General features: G+C 32.9%; 1 protein-coding gene across 1 annotated transcript in view; it reads right to left on the reverse strand.

The window, feature by feature from the left end:
* LOC114334257 (uncharacterized) overlaps positions 1 to 21,970 on the reverse strand; it is a 233,071-nt gene that overhangs the window by 156,963 nt on the left and 54,138 nt on the right. The window lies entirely within an intron of this gene.

The following is a 21,970-nucleotide window of genomic DNA, read 5'->3' on the forward strand; positions in this document are numbered from 1 at the left end:
AATAGGAAGGAACCATAATCGAGGTGAGATCTGATCAAGGCATTAAAAACCATTAGGAGTGTTCGTGGGTCAGCTCCCCACCAGACTCTACATATTGCACGTAGGATGTTAATATTTTTCTTTGCCTTGAGTATAATATTGTCAACATGTAAGTCCCATGATAGATGCTTATGAAAAATTATGCCTAGAAATTTCACTTCAGTTTTTAGAGGAATGGCTGTGTTGTTGATTTTGATTTCTGTTAGATTATCTCTTCGCCTACCCTTTGTGAACCATACAGCTTCACATTTGTCTTTGGATAAGGACAAGTCATGTTCTGCAAGCCAGTGTAATGTGTTTTCCAATTCTTTGTTTATTTTACTTACCATGCTTTGGATATCATATCCCTTAATATACAAAACCAAGTCGTCTGCATATCCACATATTTTAACTTCATTATTGCTAATACAAAACAATTCTGCTATATAAATATTAAACAAAATGGTACTTAAGGGAGAACCTTGAGGTAGCCCCTTAGTTGCCATGAAAGGTCCCAAAAAGTCACCATCATTAGATCTTGAATATAAAAGTCTGTTCTGTAAAATTTTGAACACAATATTATTTATTGCAGATGGAATATTTCGAAGTTTTAGTTTGCTATAAAGTTTGTATATATTGACATTATCATATGCTGCTTTGATATCAAGAAAGATGGCCAAAACCGATTGGGATGATTCAAAGGCTTCCACAATTGTGGAATGAAGGAGGGTCAAGTTGTCAGCAGTGCCTCTTCCTTTTCTAAAACCTGTCTGATGGTTGGTGAATGAACAGTTATGTTCTAAGGACCAATCTAGGCGATTCTTGATTAATATTTCTAATGTTTTAAGCACACATGAGGATAAAACTATTGGTCTGAAACTACTGGCCAAGAGTGGATTTTTGTGTGGCTTTAAGATATTTATAACATTATGGTTTTTCCAATCTTCAGGCAGGTTGTCACCATTTAGACAATTATTGTAGATATTCAACAGAAAATGTTTAGCTTGTAGTGGTAGATGTTTTATCATAAGGTAAGGAATGTCGTCCATACCTGGTGCCGAATTTTTTTTATTATTTACAGCATTGTTAAGTTCCCAGATTGTAAAAGGGGAAACTTGCTCGTTTATATCGTCAAGCTCAAAATTTGGATCAATAAAAACTGCAGACATGTTCTGTAGAATTTCTGTTTTAATGTTATCTGCGGGGTTATGAAATGTCTGGCCGTAATTTTTGTTATTTGAGAATTTTTTAACTTTATTCCAGACATAGGTAGTGTTAGATTCCTTATTTAATGATTCACAGAAGTTTATGAATTTATTTCTTTTTTTGATTCTGAGGTTTCGTTTAGTTTGGGCGATTATACGTTTAGCGTTTATATAGTTCTCTAAGGAAACAGATTGTTTAAAGTTTTGAATTGCCTGTTTGCGGCTTTTAATCCAAAGTGAACATTCTTCATCCCACCACGGATTTGAAGGTTTACCCTGTGTTCTACAGTTTTTATAGGGAATTGAGTTATCTGCTACTTGATTAACTACCTCCAAAAACTCATTGTAATTAGAGTTTACCGGTAAATCAAGCATTCCTGTTATCATCCCAGTGTGGAATGTATACCAGTCTGCTCTTTTAATATTTCTCATTTTGTATGTTTGTGTATAGATGCTATCATTTTTGTTAAACTCACAGTTGTTTATTATGACAAAAGTGGGGAAATGGTTGCTATTTCCACAATCTTGTATGACACCCCAAGTAGAACATAGAGCCATATTATTACTTGCTATGGCTAGATCTACAGCGCTAAGATTATTATTAGGAGGTTGAAACAATGTTGCTGACCCATCATTTAGGATAATTAATTCTTTATCAAAAATAAAATCATAAACATTTTTTCCTCCCTTATTGGTAGGACATTTATCCCATAGGGGATGGTGAGAGTTCAGATCACCTAGTATAATTAAGTTTTCTGTCGGTATGTTTTCTATTGTTGAGCTCAAGAAAGGAAGAGTTATGGCATTATTTGTATTGGAGTAAATGTTTATTATGTATAAGTTACCAATTTTTGTTGTTATGTATTGGATTTGGTCTGAGTTGTACTTCTGAACTGTAGAAAAAATAATAGATTTCTTGATACAAGTAGCTACTCCACCATATCCGTCATCTCTGTCCTGTCTGACAACATTATAATACTTCAAAGAAAAATTAAAATCTTGTTTAAGCCAAGTTTCGTTAATAGCAATTATGTCAGGGTCTTCTTTGAAAATTAAGTTCGTTATGTTTTCCCTGTTTGATTTAATACTTCTAATATTCCACTGAATAATTTTTAATTTCTTTTTTGAATTCATGATTATGTGATTTGATATATGTTTAATTAATTAAAATCAGAATCAGATTTATCCTCTTGGTCCATATAGGACTCTACGTTTAATCGGGAAAATAAATGGTTTTTAAGTAAATTTAAGTTTTCTGATGATGTATTACTAATAAAATTTAGGCATGAGTTTAAAAAGTCATTTGAAGAAAAGGTATCAATATTTTGAAAGTTTTGCGATGCACTGGATTGCCAGGCTTGATTGGAGTTTTGTGATAAATTAGCTGAGGTTCTTGATTTGAAAGGTTCTGAACGAGAAAATGAGCTAGTGGGGGAAGAGGTTGGCTTTTCTGGTCTTAATTGCTGTGTATATGTACTCTTTTCATTTGGTTGCTTATCTTGACGTTTTTGCACTACTCTCCGTTTGTTGTCGGAGTTCAGAACCACCTGTTGAAAGGAACGTTTTACTGTAGATGATCTAAAATTGTTTGTTCTTCGTTGCGATGGTTCTATGGTGTTAGAATTATTTGTACTGGTACTTGGAGTATTTTCTAATGGCCTGCTGTTATTTTTAAAATTTGGAAAATCTCTCGGGTTATAAATAAATTTATTATTTGAGATGTATGATTTTGGAATGGCTTCACTTGCCTCAAAAAATGTCAAATTTTCATACGCCATCAGTTCTTTAATATTCTTTTGCCTTGTATATTCTGGGCAGCTCTTGTCAATAGATTTGTGAGAGTCCTTGCAGTAAAAACATTTTGTCATGCATACGTCTTCATGTTTGTTTTCCCCGCAATTAAAACATCTTTCTTTCCCTTTACAGTTTGTTTTTGTGTGGCCAAATCTAAGACAGTTATAGCATTGTGTCACTGGGGCAATATATGTGTCAACTAGTCTTGGTATGCCATAAAAAAACACAGTTTTGGGCATAAGAACGCCTCGAAATGTAAATAGTGTCGTACCTGTGGGTTCATAAGAAGTTACTCCATCTTTAATTACTCTTCTATTTAATCTTTTTATATGTAAAATTTCAATGTCATTTCCTGTATCGCAACACCGAAGAAGTTCTTTTTCATCAATATCTGTATCAATCTGTCTGACGATACCTTTGCAGGTTACGAAGTTAAAAGGTATATATATCTTGTATCCCTGATTTAGAAGTTGAGTGTTCTTAAGTAGCATGTTAGCCGAGTGAAAATTGGCAAATTCAACTGAAACTCTATTGAGCCCTTTACTATCTATTTTTTTAACGTCATTAAGTTTGAGGTTGAATATATCTCGAGCTATTTTAATTGTATTGAATGTGCCAATTTTTATATTCGGTATATTTGTAGATTCAAGATATACTACAAAAGGTCCATGATCTTTTTCGGAGTATGTATTAACCTTTTTTTCTTCCTGAGAATTATTGTCGGAAGTCTGATTTTGATTTTTTTCGGAATTATTAGTCATTGCAATTTTAGCCGGAGAAGAAGTATCAGGATAAGGGGGGACTGAGCCCCCCTTTTCCTCACTCATTGTAAGAAAAAACCAGTCAATGAAGTATTAATAACTAGAAAACAAAAAGAAATAAAAAGAGCAAGCAAAATAGCATAAAAGAAAGCCGCTTGAAAAAAAATATAAGCAAAAATGCTCAACTTACCTATATGCAAACACTTAAGCAACAACACCGGCGGTTGTTAGCTAGGTTAAGACCCTAAACTAGTTGCAAACTTTAACTGCTGCAAAACAGAAACTGTTCACACCTCGAAAGCGTAATGGCTAGTTTAGAAATATTAAATTTTTGGAAAATATTTCTTAAATTTAAAATACGCGGTCTGTTCGACATTCTTAATGAAACTTAACCCTAAAAGGGCCTCTTAGAAATATGAAAGAACTCTAAGAAAAAAAAAAAGAAGAGGAAAAAAAGACAAAAAAAATTTGTTAATTAGTGAAAAATTCCCAGGAACCTAATTATCGAAACGGCATTTCAAAATATTTAATTCCCGCGATATTATTAAAAAAACAAATTATAAACAAATTTGAATAATTTTCAAATACCATTTGAGGGGGAAGTTTAATTTAAATTTGAATTTATCAATACATTTATCGAAAATATACATAAAAATAAAAATAATAAGACTTAGTACAGGTAAATATTTCTTTGGCAACAACCGCGTTTTTGCAATTGAAAATAGAGTCACATTTAATAAACAAATTCAATATCTCAAAAAATATTAAATATATTTGGACCAATTTTTTTTTTAATTAATACTGATAACATAGCGCAACTTCTTCTGTAAAATAAGATATTTATAGTGCTTATTTAAAACACTAAAAATAATTTTTTGCAAATTTGTTTTTAAATTTTTATGTATAATTATTTAAATAAATAGGGGGTCAAATTTAATTTATTAAGTCTTATGTGAAAGATTTACCCTTCAACTTTGCAGAAAACAATCGTATAGACCCTCATTAGTAATTGAATGACCTCAGCAGTTATAAAAGTATTTTTTTGCAAAAATGGCCCCTTTTTAATTATTTAAACAATTATCCCCTTGTATGATTTGGATACTTTCTTGAAAATATCTTTTGTACCCACCTAAACTTTGATTTAAAATTTGTTTCAACCTGTACGAATTTACATTTTGATTTACATGTAGTGTAATTTTATTTTACTAGACTATTTAATCAAATCTAAAAATTATAACAAAACAGCAAAAATTTGCAGCATAATAACTATTTAAAACTAAAGTACTTATTCAAAATTATCACCGTCAAAAATTATTGTTATGTGTGCAAATGAGCAAATGTTAATATGTTACCAATTTAGATTAAATAAAGGTATTAATTAAAATTAATTCGCACTTTAATTTATTTTACTTTGAGCTTCGCATTTCACATAATTTCAGAATTCAAATTCAAAATTTTACCAGAAGAATAATTTTGCCGAAAATTCAAAGTATACCACTAAATTTAGTTTTTCATCCTGTTTTCAAATGCAAAATCCATCATCATTCTCTTTGCCTTATCCTTATGCGGGGTCGGCTTCCCTAATTGCATTTCTCCACACAATTCTATCTTGGGCCATATTAATGTTAATCCCCTTTACCAACATGTCCTGCCTTATCGTCTCCCCCCAGGTCTTCTTTGGTCTTACTCTCCTACTCCTTCCAGGAATCTGCACTTCAGCTATTCTTCGTATTGGGTGGTTAACGTCTCGACGTTGAACATGACCAAACCATCTTAACCTATGCTCTCTCATTTTGGCATCAATTGGTGCCACACCTAGACTTCCCCTAATATACTCATTTCTAATTTTATCCTTCTTTGTCACTCCACTCATCCATCTAAGCATTCTCATTTCCGCCACATGCATTCGCTGTTCCTCTTCCTTTTTCACTGCCCAACATTCAGTTCCGTACATCATAGCTGGTCTTATGGCTGTTTTATAGAATTTTCCCTTCAGCTTCATTGGAATTTTTCTGTCACACAACACACCACTCGCTTCTTTCCACTTCATCCATCCAGCCCTAATTCTACTGCATGCATCTCCATCTATTTCTCCATTACTCTGTAATACCGATCCTAGGTACTTAAAACTATTACTTTTTACAATCATTTCACCATCCAAAGATACCATTTTATTTGTAGTAGCTCCATCTTTAAATGAACATTCCAAATACTCTGTTTTTGTCCTACTAAGTTTTAAACCTTTTTCCTCCAGAGCTTGTCTCCACTGTTCCAGTTTTTGTTTTAAGTCTCTTTCACTATTTCCTACTAACACGACATCATCAGCATACATTAAGCACCATGGAATGTTACCCTGTATTTTCGCTGTTATCTGGTCCAAAACTAATGAGAATAAATACAGACTAAGCACAGAACCTTGATGCAATCCTACTTTCACATGAAATTTATCAGTCTCTCCTACACCTGTCCTAACACTAGTCGTTACTCCCTCATACATATCCCTCACAATCTTTACATATTCACCAGGGACTCCTTTCTTATTGAGTGCCCACCACAGAATCTCTCGAGGAACTCTATCATATGCTTTCTCAAGATCAATGAATACCATATGAGCGTTTGTTTCTTTACTTCCTGTATTTTTTTATCAACTGCCTTATAATGAAAATTGCATCTGTTGTTGATTTACCCTGCATAAAGCCAAATTGATTCTCGGATATTTCGGTCTCTTCACGTATCCGTCTATCAATTACTCTTTCCCATATTTTCATGGTGTGGCTAAGCAGTTTTATAGCCCTGTAGTTTGTACATTGTTGTATATCTCCCTTGTTTTTGTAAACAGGTACCAGTATACTGCTTCTCCATTCGTCTGGCATTTGTCCAACTTCCATAATTCTATTAAATAGACCTGCTAGCCACCTTGTTCCTGTCTCTCCCAATGCTCTCCATACTTCCCTAGGAATATCATCTGGTCCTACCGCTTTTCCTTTCTTTATTTTTTGAAGCGATTGAGCCACTTCCTCGTTGGTTATTTTGGTGACCATTGCTGCTACTGTCTCCGTTGACTCTACAGGCTGTCTGTCAAATTCTTCATTTAATAAGATGTCAATTTGACAGACAGCCTGTAGAGTCAACGGAGACAGTAGCAGCAATGGTCACCAAAAAATGCAAAATCCATTTTAAAAAATTTAATATATAGTGTGTTTTTTGGGTCGGAACATTTATACAATATTTTTTAATCCGGACCTGGATTTTTTATAATTGTAAATAAACTAATTTATTGGCCACCTAAAAGAATATTCGCGTGTTAAATATAAAGTCAATATACAGTGCGGTTGATAAGTTGTAAGCTGGATTTCAATTTTTTTTACTCGGAGCTCTCGCAATTCACATAATTTCAGAAACCAAATTCAAAATTTGACCAGAAAAATCATTTTGCCGAAAATTTAAAGTATACCACTAAATTTAGTTTTTCATAATGTTTTCAAATGCAAAAATTTTTAAAAATTTCATTTTAAAAAATTTAATATACATGGTGTTTTTTGGGTCGGAACATTTATACAATATTTTTTAATCCGGACCTGGATTCTTTATAATTGTAAATAAACTAATTGATTGGCCACCTAAAAGTATATTCGCGTGTTAAATATAAAGTCAATATACAGTGCGGTTGATAAGTTGTAAGCTGGATTTCAATTTTTTTTACTCGGTGCTCTCGCAATTCACATAATTTCAGAAACCAAATTCAAAATTTGACCAGAAAAATCATTTTGCCGAAAATTTAAAGTATACCACTAAATTTAGTTTTTCATCCTCTTTTCAACTGAAAAATCCATTTTAAAAAATTCAATGTTCAGGGTGTTGTTTTTGGGTCGGAACATTTTTCCAATATTTTTTATTCCGGACCTGGATTTTTTACAATTGTAAATAAATTAGTTTTTTGTACACCTTAATTGATATTTGCGTGCCAAATATAAAATAAATATACACTGTGGTTAAAAAGTTATGAACCAATTAAAAAAATGGCAAAATAGATTAAACACCCAGTATCTTTGTTATGAATGGAATAAGACCCATTAAGTATGGTATTTTTGAGACTGTCTAAGTGTCCTCTTTCTACAGTTAACGTGTGTTACTTTCTCAATGAAACACAAGAGCGCTGCAATAGTTCTGTTGCACTCTTTATCCTATTATCCAGTTGAATATACATTTTCTTTCGTTTATTATTTTCTAGGTGGAAAATGAATATACATTCTATTTAATATGAAATCGAAATATTCTGCTTCTTTTCTTAAATTTTTTATGAGAATCTATATGTTTGGATGAAGTTTCTTTAACGTTCTGTTTAACCGGTTGTTCCATCCTTCCACGGCATTATTTGTTCGGTGTCGGAGGCCATGGCAGTTCCACATATTCATGCTAATCACTGGATTTTCTAGCCATTCGTTAACGAAGTAATCATAAAATTTTGTCAAATTTTCATCTTCCGGAGAATCAGATTGAATAATTAGCCACCCGTCTTCTATTTGCTCCAAAGGCATAGGTTGCTACATGCCAATGCAGAACACATTCTTAAATAAAGTCTAACGTTATCGTCGTTAATGTATTGTGTTGTCAGTCCGATCGACTGAATGTTCCTCCAAAGCGACTGATTAAAATGGTAGTTGCATCATGCAGTCTAACATCTGGGAAAACAGTTTTGAGATCTTGAATAACAGCATCTTCAAAATCAAGCGTCACTGTTGTTGGTTTCCATCCGCCTAGTTTTTTTGTTAGTATTGTAAACAGCCTTCTATACGTTTTCATTGTTTTGTTCGGTAGAAGCGCATACAACACAGGAACAATTCTTGTTTCGTCGTTAGTGCGGCCGATATCAACATGCATGATATATATTTGTGTAAACTGTTTGGAGGAGCTCTTAAATGTACCGTCGACAAAAAATCTGTTTTTGTTGCTAACGTTTCCTTTGCATTCGAAGTCGAAAAACATAAAATTCTGTCTCCTTCTTCAGTGCCGTCAAAACACAAAAAACTCTGACCATCTTCTAATGTCAACATTTCCAGTGGGATATCTATTTCAATAGACGACGCTGGTTCTGGTCCGACACCAGTTTGTAAATGTCTTGAACGACAAAGTGTAGAATTACGTGAGGCATACAAAGGAATTTCACTTACAAAATCGAGTCCTTTTGTAAATAGTTTTTCGAACTCTTCCCTGTAAATGTCTGGGGTTGGAGTGTCTTCTTCTCGAGCTCTCTTTTTTGAAATGTACGTAGCCTTTTTTACTTCTAAGAGAGCTACATCGGGGACACAAGTGTGTTGGTTGTCTTCGAGTAATTCCGTCAGTTTTGTCTTCATCCTCCCTTTACAGTTGTGGTGACATGACGTTCTATTACACATACCCAAGTTACAACATCTTCCTTATTCTTTCTATTTTTTCGATACTCATATCCAGCGTGAAGAGCAGAAGGTTTTCCCTTGGTGGTTTCAATCACTTCAAAATTTTCCATTATTAAAAGTTGTTACGTACTGCACTAAACAATCTCTCAAACTAACAATATACAAATAATATGCATTTGTTTTTTTATTTAGATTTTGGCAATTCTCCCCCCAACCTTTATAATTAGGCAAATACAAACTTTCCAAAAATCCGTAATGAGGGGATTATTGTGGTTTAGTCATTACTGTTTTCATTACCTATTGTTCGAAATATATATAAGCGGATTAAAATATTTCAATAGGATCGACCGGGGCTGCTAATAACTCGGGTGGTGACTAATTTACGACCTTCTTACATTTCTAGCTTTTAAGTAAAATGTCTGATCGCAAGTGCAACGTTACCTGCCAAAATATTTTGGATTGACCGCTTTTGCAACGAAAATTACCTTGACCGCATATGCAACGACCGCATCTGGACCTTATCATTCTCACTCTCTCGCACAGTTTTCTGTGGTTCCAAATTCCTGTTATCACCACAGATGGTCAAGTCAAACTTGTGCAGCGTTGCATATTTTGCGTTTCCTAAAGCGTCGTTTAAACACAACGATAAGTCACAGCAACTAGTTGTGATGACAAGTTGAAACGCTGTTTAGACGCTGCGATTCAATGCGATACCACCTTCAACCCAACTCCAACTTTGATAAGTTGTGCGATGCACCGTTTACACACAGTGATAAGTTGCAACAACTCGATTGACCTTGATAAGTTGTTTGATTTATCGCTGTGTTTAAACGACCCTTAAGAACCGATTCAATATAGTTGACCAGCAAAATAACAGTCCAGTGAGTAATATTTACAATTCTGATGAACTAGTCAACTAGTATTAACTAGTGTATTTCTATTGCCTCAATAGAAAATTGAGACAAGGGCGCCGCTAGGCGGCTAGGGTTAATTTCAGAGAGGTGCATCTATAACAATAAAATACAGAAATAATTCTTTTAGTCGACAATCGGTTATTTGTGTGTTTAGAAATATTTATAGAGATAACGCTTTTCTCGATAACGAGAAACTACTTTGTCCTGAACGCGTTACAGTGGCGTAACAAACTCCGCCGGGGCCCCCCTCAGAATTGGAAATGGGGCCCCCTTTAAAAAATTACTGAATGCAACTTGTTTAACAAAAACGTATATCGCACCTTGAAAACCATATGGAAATATCTGCAATTTTTTCATGAAATGACCTTTGAATGCAGCCTAATAGGAAAAAAAATCTATTTTTTAATGCTATATAGCAGCATCTGTACTGAATTTTAAGTTCGGCACTAGAAAGATACGTTCCTATGGCTTTTGTAAAAAATCGATTCTTCATTTTATACCATCAGGCATTATTTGCAGTTGTTGCTCAACGGTTCAAAAATAGGAACAAAAACTCAGATCTATATGGCACAGAGTTGGGTCGGATACTGAAAAAAAGTATCCGGATACCGGATACGGATACTCAAAATGTATCCGGATACTTTTTAAAAAAGTATGAATACTTTCATTTAAAAATGTATTCGGATACAAGTATCCGGATACTTTTTTCGGATACTTCCTAGGATACTTTGAAGGATACTTTTTTAAGAAGAACATAAATTATTAGTATTAGAACTAAGTGATGTGCTTATGAATAATAAAACTAGAACATAAACTCATAAAGAAACGTTAAACTAAAGTAAAAACGTACTAATACAGAAAGTATTCCAATTGCTGATGAAGTCAGAAGTGAAGTGCCTTTGAATTCGCCTTTGTAAGTACCAATACCTCAAAGTGTTCATCGCTTAAAGCTTTTCTTTTAGGCGTATCAATCATAGTTGAAAAAGAGAAAAGTCTTTCAACTGGAGCTGTCGAAGGTAAGAATGTGTTGTACTTTATTGACACCCTTTTTAAGATTGGGTATTCATTTAAGATGTTCAAATTGGTTCTATTGTCCTCCAAATATCCTAGTAACTCTAATTATACAGGGTACAAAAAGGGGTTCTTGAAAAGAGAGATATAGAAAATATAAAAAATAAATGTAAGTAATTAATTACAACGTAATTATAAAGATTTATAACTGATTAGGTAAAAACAAAGCTCCATTAGCTATATAATAATATATATAACGGTGACGAGTACGAAAAATGTGATTTAACATATTAGACACATCTGGATCGGGCGATAAATACACACACCGGCAAAATTAGCCGAACACCTTAAAAATGGGACATGTTTGATACCTCGAATCTCCTAATCCTGTTGTCCGATTTGAGTGATTCTTTTAGTATGTTATAGCCTTATTAGTTAAAAATATCGGTGTAATAATATTGTTGCTAGACAGGTAAATGTCATTTTATACCGGGTGTTACAATCATACTGTGTTTTTTTCTTAAAGTTCGGAACACCCTGTGGAATATTCTAGCATATACAAATTAAAACTCGATTGTAGACTTAGGCTTTCTTAACATTTTCATTTTTGATTTATTTGCTTATGTTGGAAAATAAAAAAGTTATGTGCTTTAACAACTAGCCATGCTTTTTATCAATAAATCCTCATAGTAGGGGAGAAAAGTATGCTAAATTTGCAGTTACTTGAGCGTTATGGGGAGCTATTGGATTGTGAAGAATGGGTGCTAAAACCAAAAAAAGTTAAGTTAAGTTTATCATAAAGTGTGGGACTCTCCATCTCCATTTTTTAATTTAATTTTCCATTTCCGCCAATCGTTTTTTCCGATTATAAGAAATATAGGCTATATCTATCCATAATTGGAAAAAATGTTGCCAATAAAAGTTGCTTATTTTTACGTCAAGGATCCAAATCTACAATAAAAATTGGGGGCTTCTATTTAAGATTTTAAAGTAACCCCCCACCCCACCTCCGTGGGGGGTCGTGTTTGGTGCCATTCGGTAGATTTTTAAAAAATATTGAATAGGTGTATTTTGCAGTTTTACGATCTGATGTTGATTTCGCCAAATGTCGCAGGGTTCGTATTTAAAATATTTAATTTACCCCCACCCCCCTCCGTGGAGTGTCACGAGCCCCCACGGAGGTGGGGAGGGGATTTAATTTAAAATCTTAAATAGGAGCCCCCAATTTTTATTTCAGATTTGGATTCTTTACGTAAAATTAAGCAACTTTTATGCGACACATTTTTTCAAATTATGGATAGATAGCGCTATAATCGGAGAAAAATGACTGTTTAAAATGGAAAATTAAATTAAAAAATAAAATGTCCCCCACTACCTTTTTCTGATTTTAGCACATACTTTTCACAATCCAATAGGTTCCCATAACGCTCGAGTAACTGCAAATTTAGTATACTTTCCTCCTCTACTATGAGGATTTATTGATGAAAAACATGGATAGTTGTTAACGCACATAACTTTTATATTATCTTACATAAGTAAATGAATCAAATAGGAGAATGTTAAGAAAGCCTAAGTCTACAGTCGAGTATTGACTTTAATATTTTACATATGCTAGAATATTCCACATGGTGTTCCAAACTTTAAGAAAAAAACACAGTATGCTTGGTACACCCGGTATAAAATGATACTTACCTGCCTATCAACAATATTATTACAACGATATTCTTAAATAATAGGGCTATAACATACTAAAAGAATCACTCAAATCGGACCAGTGGTTTAGGAAATTCAAGACATCAAACATGTCCCATTTTTAAGGTGTTCGGCTAATTTTGCCGGTGTGTGTATTTAAAAGTATCCGAATATCAAAAAATGTATCCGGATGCCGGATACTTTAAAATTTGATCACGGATACGGATACCGGATACAGAATTTAAAAAGTATAGGGATACAGCTTTCGGATACATAAAAAGTATCCGGATATTGTATCCGGATACAGAAGTATCCGGATACTACCCAGCTCTGATATGGCAACATGTGCAAAATGTGACCAACGCTCGTAAAATAAAAGCAAGATATACTGAGGAAAAATGCTTTGAATGCAAAAAAAAACATAGAGCGTGTAATCACAGTTTCATTGCAACACAGGAAATAAGCGACAAGACTATAACAAATTAATATACAACGTCATACTGTAGATAGGTTTATCCCAAAAGAAAAGCGAGGAACTCATAAGAATGGAAAAAGAATCAACGAAGTAGTGAAACAAAACATAATGATATACAAGAGTCCATTCCTTGACTGGAATCTCACTACCTAAGGCAGGCTGCACATCAAAGAAACATGAAACGTAAATTACGTTTCATGGAAATAAACCACTGCTAAACAAATATATATCCGGTCATTTATGAAACTCTCCGAAAATAAAAATGTGTCATGAGCATGAATCACACTCGTTTCATTGGTAGGCGGACTTTGAGATTTGTTTAGCAGTGTTTTCTTTTCATAAAACATGTTTTTCGTTTCATGTTTCATGTTTTTCGTTTCATGTTTCTTTGGTGTGCGGCTTGGCTAAGGAAACAAACTACCAGATAATTCGTCAGCGGTGACAAAACTCTTGCTGATATTGATGCCGATTATATAAAATTTTGCAAAGAAAAAGGTTCGGTGTTCGGAAATGACGCTACGTTGATGATCATATTTCTATTGTCATCTATGCTGTTATATTGATGAAAGAGAATGAAAATGACTTAAAATCTGCAAAATCCAACACTTGCATGACTGTTTGTTTCGATTTACAATCATTATTACCGACGCCTTCAGGCGAAATCTCCTTATTTTATTACAAAAGGAGATTATCAACATTTAATTTCACAATTTTTTAAGGAGACTGCAATCCAGTTTGGCGCTATTCTTTTAATGTCGTCGGTCTATCTGGTAGGTGGTCTTCCACGACTTCGCTTGTCAGCCCTTGGCCGCCACTCTAAAATCTTCTTTGTCCATCTGTTGTCTATCTGTCTTGCGACGTGTCCTGACCATTTCCACTTCAACTTCGTAATGCGTTTTATGATGTCTTCCACGAAAGTTCTTCGCCGTAACTCATCATTTCGTATTCTGTCTCTCAAAGTTAGGCCAAGCATGGATCTTTCCATTTTTCGTTGTGCTATTTGTAATTTTCGTATTGATGCTTTAGTCAATGTCAGTGTTTCAGCTCCATAAGTAAGCACCGGAAGTACACACTGGTTAAATGCTTTTCTTTTTAGCTTTATTGGGATGTTTTCCTTGTCTCTTAGTGTGCCATACACTGCCCATCCTAAAGCTATTCTTTTAGATAATTCGCATGTTTGGTTGTCTCTAAAAAATTCAGTCTTTCTGAATATGAAAAAATAATTTTTCTACGGATAACGGTTAAAAAGTTATTCTAATTATTTATAAGTAAGCAAAAAATCGACATGTTTTTGCAAAATAATTTTACACTGTTTAGAATTATTTTTTGTCATTTATTTTTAATTAAGGTAATATGTAGTATAAATGTTCTTCTTTCATAAACTGTCCGAAGTATTATTGTAACCTCATAATTTTCTGACTTATAGTGTTGCAAAAAAATGAATTTGGGATAAACAAATTAAACAACTTTTAAACTATTTGACCAATTGCTTTGAAATTTAAAATATAATTTAAGTACAAGAAGTCTCGGCATTCCGTGTAATAAGAAGATTCTAAGTTAATTTTTACCTAAGTTATGAATATTTCTAAAAACTCAAAATTTATAATTTATTTTGCAATTTTCTAAGCAACCAATAAGGATGGACGTATTCAGCGAACGCCATATTGAAGTTTTTTATACGATTTATGAGTTTCTTACTCTCAAATTTGTTTAAATTGCTTAACTTTTTGGTAATAGACGAAAAAAGCGATAATCTACCGTTTTTTGATCTTCATTTGTTTATAACTACGTATATCATCAAAATCGGCTGCAGGAAACATATAGGTTATAGTCTGGGCTGATTATCGGAGAATAGGCCATTTTTGGGAAAAGTTATTTACCAGCAATTTTATTGCTGGAATCGAATCTTATGATTGTATATATTAATAATATAGATATGCAAAGTCCGCAGATAGTGTGCTACTTTTTTTATAAACAAAATGGCGCCCGAAAATCGTGTTTTTTTCAATTTTTGCTCTATAACTCCAAAGATTTTAACTTTAGACCAAAAATACTCAAATAAAAATTCACCGCAATTAAATTCTGCATAGAGACGTGTTTTTTCCGATTTACTTCGACGAAAACTTTCCCCGGAAAAAGCGGGTTTTTCCAACAAAATCTTTAATTTTTAACTAAACTTTTAGATAAGTAGTTTTTAATCAATAATTAAATAACTTAGTAACGTAAAAGCCCTTTCCGTATATATTATAATTCCAGAAGCCGATGGAAATTGAATGAACAGTTTAGCAACAATTGAAATGTTAATTAAAAATTTACGGTCGCTATAATAACGACAATAATTATGATACATAAGAATAACAATGATTTTTTCATAAAAAGACACTATACCTATCTAATGTACTTTACAGAATTGAAATTGGACTATTTAAGCGGCCTCAGGAATATTTTAAAATTATAAACAATTTTTTGGCTTATAAACAAATAGAACAGGGGTGGCCAAGCTTCTTAATAGTCCGAGCCACTTTTCACAAGTTGAAGTTTTTCGTGAGCCGCAATAAAATACTTATTCAAAAAGTATCTATGTATAGAAGGTATTTACAATTTTTTAACAGAACTTTTACTTACTGAAAACCGAAATACAATTACGAAATATTTAAACTTAATTACATTTTTGTTTTCCTTCTTTTGATAACTCTTTAGAATTTGGTGATTAATATGTGACTTCTCAGTAATTCTTTTAGATGCTGGTTAGGAAATATTGATCGGTGTTAGGATTTCACTAATTATAAAATGGAATAAAATGGTACACACAAGTACGTTGTTCCTAATATGGAAATAATTCGACAAGCATTCTTTTTTAGGATACCTTCTTGGATTCTGGTAGGGGAAGGTGGGGGAATACCGCGCCCTTAAGCGAAAAAGGTGATTACGAGCAACTAAAACTGATTTTGAAAATAAAATTTGCATTGGCCTGTTGGCTATGGTATTGGCCAAAAATTGGCTATGCTCAATTTCGTTCTATTCAAACAGTTTAATAATAATAATATTTTTTCTACACTAGTGCATTTGCGCGATATTCCCCACCCCGTGGGGTAATTTCGCGCACAGAGAGGGGTAATATCGCGCGTTAAAAATTTATGATAGATTCTATGATATTTATGTCAATACGTATTAACAAAACACAAAATATTTGCAAACTGTTTAAACAAATTTTTTAAACAAACAAAAATTTAAATCTTTAATTAAAACTGCGCAACAAACTCATTGTCTACTTTGATAAACAATTATTGGTTATTTTAAAAAATAAATTAATAACAAGCTAAAAAAGACCCAAATAAAAACCATTAATCAACAAAATCTATGTAAAGTAAAAAAAATAAAAAAATAAAGTATTATAAATATTTTACCACATAAGTCAACACGGGTAAAAACTGCGCGGTATTACCCCTCACGTATATTTTCTAAACAATTATAAATATAAAAAAGTGGGGTAATTAATGTAAGATACATTATGGTTAAACACAAGGCTAAAACACCATAGATTTACACAAACTCAAAAACAACTAAATAAGTTAAACACTTTGGATTACTTTGCTTATTTTGTCTTAGCAAAATATTATAACGGCCACGTTGCAAACAGATAAATGCATATTAGCGCGACGGGTGTGAACTTTACAGAATCTGCAATAACTGACAATATTTGGTTGGTTGACCGCTAGAGATCAGCACTAGCCGAAATTTTAAAATAATTCTCAGAGAGCGAGAAACATGGTGCGCGGTATTCCCCCGCGCGCGGTATTCCCCCACCTTCCCCTACAAATTTCCAAAATTCGGTACTCGGCGTCGACTTATAGTTTTATTTTCGAGCTTGATCTTCTTGCGTCTCTATTAATTTTAATTCTCCAGATGTTGTTTGGGCCATATATTGGTAATAATAAAAAATTCACCTTATGAACTATGTTCATTTCAAATGAATTCGAAAAAAAAAATGAAGAGACGATTTAACATATTTTAAGTCTTCAAATCTATTTTGGAGTTCGGTCAATATTCCTTCCGGCTTTTTTATATACCTACTCGTTAAGTTTTTCTAGTATAATATGGTAAAAATTTTTTTTTAGTCGAGTAAAATGACTTAAATGCAAAATGTGTACCTAATACAAATTACATCTGTAGCAAGAGTTATACAAAAATCGGTCTGGATTCGGTTGATTACTGACTTTTACATTGCGCCACTATTATGTAATGTTCGTTAGCGCAGTTTTCGATGTGTCATATCATTCTTATCTTGGATGGAAATGGAATTTGTTACAAAGTCTTTCATGTTTGTTGTCAGTAAATTAAAAGACATTTTGAAACACATATTATGGAACGATAATAATTTTTTTAAATCATATCTAATACAAAATTGAAAAATAACTCGGGTACAATGGAGAGCCACAAGTAATCCTTCAAAGAGCCGCATGTGGCTCGCGAGCCGCAGTTTGGCCACCCCTGAAATAGAATATCTCGAAAATATTAAACTAAATTAAATTGTGAAAACAGTATTCGAAACGCAGTGGCAGGACGCTTCTTTCAAAAGAAAAAACGTTTCATTATGACCAGTGGTTCCTGAGATACAACTGGTCAAAGTTGACCGAAATTTACGGCAAAGATATAAACAATAGGATCATTTTCAAACCATCACCTTTTTATTTTTGTCCTCTTTCTCCACACCAATTTTCATATCTTTAAAATCCTCATAACATATATTATTATAATAAAAACTATCGATAATACGTGTGAAAATTGCCAAAAATAGCAAAATTCCAATCAAAAATTAGGTTGGAGAAAATGTAACCCTCAAAGTTCAGAATCGGTATACGTTAACAAAATACATTTACTCGGCTTCCCATGGAGCAATTTCCTTCATTCTTTTTTTGTTCCCTAATAACTCGAGTAGAGCCATCGAACTAACGCATTATTAAATGTCAAACTTGCTTTTGTTTTGTTATAATAAATAAATTTATTTATTATAACACAATATTTTAATTTGTTTAAATAAAAATTGTTTAAATAATTATACAGCTTTCAAATGAGAATATTTATGTTTTTAACTTTAAAAGGTACACTTGTAGTAAATTTATCTGGAAAAAATATGTAATTTTCTGTTCTTATAAATAAATTAATATATTATAACAAAACACAAGCAAGTTTGACATTTAATAATGCGTTAGTTCGATGGCTCTACTCGAGTTATTAGGGAACAAAAAAAGAATGAAGGAAATTGCTCCATGGGAAGCCGAGTAAATGCATTTTGTTAACGTATACCGATTTTGAACTTTGAGGGTTACATTTTCTCCAACCTAATTGTTGATTGGAATTTTGCTATTTTTGGCAATTTTCACACGTATTATCGATAGTTTTTATTATAATAATATATGTTATGAGGATTTTAAAGATATAAAAATTGGTGTGGAGAAAGAGGACAAAAATAAAAAGGTGATGGTTTGAAAATTATGATCCTATTGTTTATATCTTTGCCGTAAATTTCGGTCAACTTTGACCGGTTATATCTCAGGAACCACTCGTCATAATTAAATGTCTTTTCTTTTAAAAGAAGCGTCCTGCTGCTGTGTTTCGAGTACTGTTTTCACGATTTAATTTAGTTTAATATTTCCCGAGATATTCTATTTGATTATAAGCCAAAAAATTGTTTATAATTTTAAAATATTCCTGAGGCCGCTTAAATAGCCCAATTTCAATTCTGTAAAGTACATTAGATAGGTATAGTGTCTTTTTATGTCAGTTATTTTTATGCAAGTTTTATGCAAAATCAGTTATTTTTATGCATCATAGTTATTGTCGTTATTATAGCGACCGTAAATTTTTAATTAACATTTCAATTGTTGCTAAACTGTTCATTCAATTTCCATCGGCTTCTGGAATTATAATATATACGGAAAGAGCTTTTACGTTACTAAGCTATTTAATTATTGATTAACAACTACTTATCTAAAAGTTTAGTTGAAAATTAAAGATTTTGTTGGAAAACCCCGCTTTTTCCGGGGAAAGTTTTCGTCGAAGTAAATCGGAAGAAACACGTCTCTATGCAGAATTTAATTGCGGTGAATTTTTATTTGGGTGTTTTTGGTCTAAATTTAAAATCTTTGGAGTTATAGAGCAAAAATTGAAAAAAACACGATTTTCGGGCGCCATTTTGTTTATAAAAAAAGTAGCACACTATCTGCGGACTTTGCATATCTATAGTATTAATATATACAATCATAAGATTCGATTCCAGCAATAAAATTGCTGGTAAATAACTTTTCCTTGTATTTTGCTAATTAGCCCAGAGTATTAATAATATAGATGTCCATACTACTCAAAAAATTTGGTTTCGGCCTGGAGGGGGATGTGTCACGAGAACAATCTTATTTCTCTGGACTATTTATGAATGACACTTTTAGGGACTCCAAAAATGTAATTTCGCATTTCGCTAAACTTTAATTGCAATTAACGCCCTGAAACCCCTTAATGCACAATTTTTTGAAAAAAGCCGGCCAAAAAAAATCAACGCAAAAAGTCATCCTAGCGCGCATGTCAGCCTAACTAGTACTTTCATTTATCCGATTACTCAAATAATCGTCACGAAACCGTCACTGGACAATCACAATTTTTGTTGGAATAATAGGAAGGACGATGCGATGAACGATCATTTTTTTGTTGGAGCGTATTTTGTTTACTACACAGGAGCGTGATTTATACATTGAATTTTTATTGAAAAATGAGCGAATCAGAATAAGAATCCGTAAATTTGTCAGAAAGCGGCTCACAAGGAAGAGATAAGTCGTAAGTGATAAGTAGAAAAAAAAAAGATTATATTTTATACTTGAATAAGTGGTTACGGTGACCATATGTACTTATTTAAGTAGGACAGTACTTATTTTTAAATATTGTCCTAATGTACTTTAAAACCTTTCTAAGGACACGCAAATGTACTTATTTTTTCTAAAAAATGAATATATTTATCTTTTACTACTTTTAAACAAATTTCTTTGTATACTGTTCCAGGTATTGCAGCTTTTGTGTCTTGATGGTTTCCAATATTTCCATTCTTTTGTTGACTCTTCTCATGACTTCGTTGTGTGTTACAGGCTCGGTTCATGCTATCTTCAGGTACCTTCACCCACAGTTCAAATGCTTCCAACTTTTTAGTAGTCGACGCGTTAATTGACCATGCTTCTATCCCGTAAAGCAGAGTCGAGAAAATATTACACCTTGCCAGCCTAACTCTCAAGTCTTAATTATTTCAGTTCTCTTGCACAAACTACCTTTCTCATTTTATTGAAGTTTCTTCTTGCCTTCTCTGTTCGAACTTTGATTTCTTTGGAGTAATCGTTTGTGTGATTAATTATTGTGCCAAGATAGTTGTAGTTTTTAACTTGTTCTAAAGTTTTAACTTTAACTATTTATAATGGGAAATAAGCCACAATATTATTAAAAAATGATTTTTATTAACGTAAAATACAATAGTATTAATACAAAATACTACTGTATTTTGTATTTTGACAACGGCATCCGATTTGGGCGTCGAAACGTTAATAAAAATCATTTTTTAATAATATTGTGGCTTATTTCACATTATAAATATTTAAAATTGTAAAAATGCCACAAGAAAATAGCTTCAGTTTTACCTTTAATTGTCAGGCTTTTATCATCATTTTGGGATTTTGATATCCTCATAAATTTAGTTTTCTTGATGTGTACTGATAATTCATATTCTTCTCCATACTCAACTATCTTGTGTTTTGGAGGTCTTGGAGGTTGTCCGCTATTATGATAGTATTGTCCGCATATCTAATGTTGTTAATTGGCGTTTCATTTACCTTTATTCCTGCTGTTCCTCCCTCAAGAGCTTTTTTCATAATTTCTTCAGAGTATGCACTGAATAGTAGTAGTGACAATACACACCCCTGTCGCACTCCTCTTTTAATTTCGAACTCTTCTGATGTGTGTTCGTTAATGCGTATATGTGCCTGCTGTTTATAATATAGATTTGTTATAATTCAAAGGTCATTGTATTGTAGTTGTTTTGCTTTGAGGACGTCCATTAGCTCTTTGTGGCGGACTTTATCGAAAGCCTTGTTGTAATCTATGAAACAGACGTACATATCCTGGTTCACATCCAAGCATCTCTGGATTAGTACGTTGAATGCAAACAGAGCTTCACGGGTACCTACGCCTCTACGGAATCCAAAGTGGGTTTCTTCAATATACATATCAAGTGTTTGGTAAATGCGTTTATGAATGATCTTTAAAAACATTTTAAGTGTATGAGACATCAGGCTTATGGTGCGGTGGTTGTGCACAAAACTTCACTGCACAAGTGAAACATTTTTACACAAAACGTGTAACCTACCTAGAAAACTGGAGTACAAATTTTCATGAATTTAAACTATTCAAAAGGATAGATCTAAGAAGTGAAATAACATGGAACGATGTTTGTTATTCTCTCGAAACTTTTAAATTGTATATCAAGGCAACCATGTTAAATGAAAATCAACTCTTTGACGAACTGGGAATTTTGAAAGACGTGGCTACAAGTGAAAACATTGCTGAGTGGAACAGAGAAGAAAAAAATGGTCAAGATCGATGGCTTGAAGTTTTTAAGTGTGTAGATCAATTGAAACTGAAAAACTTACAAATATTATGCGAATTTTTTTTG

The sequence above is a fragment of the Diabrotica virgifera genome, chromosome 9 (assembly GCF_917563875.1).
Source record: "Diabrotica virgifera virgifera chromosome 9, PGI_DIABVI_V3a".
NCBI lineage: Eukaryota > Metazoa > Arthropoda > Insecta > Coleoptera > Chrysomelidae > Diabrotica > Diabrotica virgifera.